Here is a 1,953-nt window from a genome sequence, read left to right on the forward strand (position 1 = left end):
GTAACACCATTAAATTTCCTTATAAGTCAATGCTTTCATCCCCAAACCTAACTATTGTGGAAAAGGAATCTATTTTTTTTTTCCTTTTCTGATTTTTTAATTTTTTTTATTTTTAATGTTACGAAAACAGTAAAACAATAAAACATTGTAAGAAGAAATAGTAAAATATATATTTTTTAATTGTGGTTACTAAAATAAATAAATAAATGAATCACATTTGATATTATTTATGTAGATTAAAAAAAAACTATTAATCCAATTAAACTTAAAAACAAAAATGTGTATAAACAAAATACAATGTGTGGTATAAACAGAAGCATGCTTAAACATTAAAGAAAACTTAGAAGGATGCCAAAAATACAGGAGTACTATTTTCTTAATTCATGCAAACTTGTAGTTAGAAAGGTGTAACCTGCAAAAAACCGTTGAGGCAAGTTAATTACTGGAAAAACAAATTAAACCGTAGCACCTGTCCTAGTTAAAAGTAAATAACTGAAGTGCATTTTAGTAAGCATACTTGAGCATAAATACTATAGCTCATATATATGTAGTGTAGGAAGTATTTTAATTCAATCTTCAAACTTAATTGAAACATTTTACATTAGAATATAAAAATTAAACATCAAGTATATTGCTCTACTTTTAGCATAAACTAAGAATAATTGTAGTACCGGTACATTACTTTTTGCTTAGGATTACTAGCAAAATTAAAGTCTAAATTTGTTGGTAAGGTTTAAAAAAGAATTTAGTAAAAGCAGGGCTGTCAAAAGTCGTGCACATTTTTACATAATGAATTATATTGCACACTACTCCTTAGGGTTTTTCCAAGGCAATCACCTAGCAACCACCAGTATTACTATTAAAATTGTAATGGGTTATGTGAGTCATGTGTTACTTTTAAGTTACTTTCTTTATTATGCCTGCAGAAATATAAGACAACGACCAAAGTGACAAATGCACCACCCAGCATTCCTCATTATACGAGGGGTGACGTGGAATAGTTAAAACTTAAAGCCTGTGTACCTCAGACAAGCTCAAACAAAAAATGCTGCCAAATAAAAGAAGTAAACTGACTCCGTCTAATTTACAACAAGACAGACAAATTTGTGGAAAAAATAAAAAGTATTAAAAACCCATAAGGAAGACAGGCATTGACCCCTTGACAACTAGAAGTTCAGATACAAATTTACATCAAACCTCTTCTGCTCCAAACTTACCTTATTTTAGCATTTACTTGAAAGCAAAAACACACTTTTTTCATGGCTGTAAATATATGTGATAAGGGGTCAAATTAAAGTGTTTAAGTGTATGAGGGTAACAGGAAATTGAGTTAAATATTTTAAGTCAATTTTAATTTTAAGAAAAAACAAAAAAAGAATACTGTTACAAAAGTAGAAAGCAGAAAATTGACGTAGGTCGTGGTCTTGCCTCTTTAAATAATTACATTTTTGGAGGTAAGAATAGAAACTATTAGATACTGACTGAGTAAAATTTTACTCAAAATTAAACTTTTTTTTTTTACTTCATTTGTAATGTTAGGAAAACAGTAAAACAATAAAACATTGTAAGGAGAAAAAGTAAAATATATTTTTTTAATTGTGGTTACTAAAAAAATCACTTTTGAAATTATTTATGTTAATTCAAAACAAAACTATTGATCAAATTAAACTTAAAAACAAAAATATGTGTATTTTCAACTAAATAGCATTTATGCTATGAACAGAAGCATGCTTACATTAAAGAAAACTTAGAAGGATGCCAAAAATACAGAAGTACTATTTTCTTAATTCGTGGAAACTTGTACTTAAAAAGGTGTAACCAGCAAAAAAACGTTGAGGCAAGTTAATTACTGGAAAAACAAATTAAATCGTAGCACCTCTCCAAGTTAAAAGTAAATTACTGAAGTTTATTTTATTAACCACACTGGTGCATAAATACTATAGCTCATATATA

General features: G+C 27.9%; 1 long non-coding RNA gene across 1 annotated transcript in view; it reads right to left on the reverse strand.

Annotated features, from left to right (window-relative positions):
- The window catches only part of LOC118597905, a 24,153-nt gene that overhangs the window by 21,896 nt on the left and 304 nt on the right, over window positions 1–1,953 (reverse strand). The window lies entirely within an intron of this gene.

This window comes from Oryzias melastigma, linkage group LG21, assembly GCF_002922805.2.
Source record: "Oryzias melastigma strain HK-1 linkage group LG21, ASM292280v2, whole genome shotgun sequence".
NCBI lineage: Eukaryota > Metazoa > Chordata > Actinopteri > Beloniformes > Adrianichthyidae > Oryzias > Oryzias melastigma.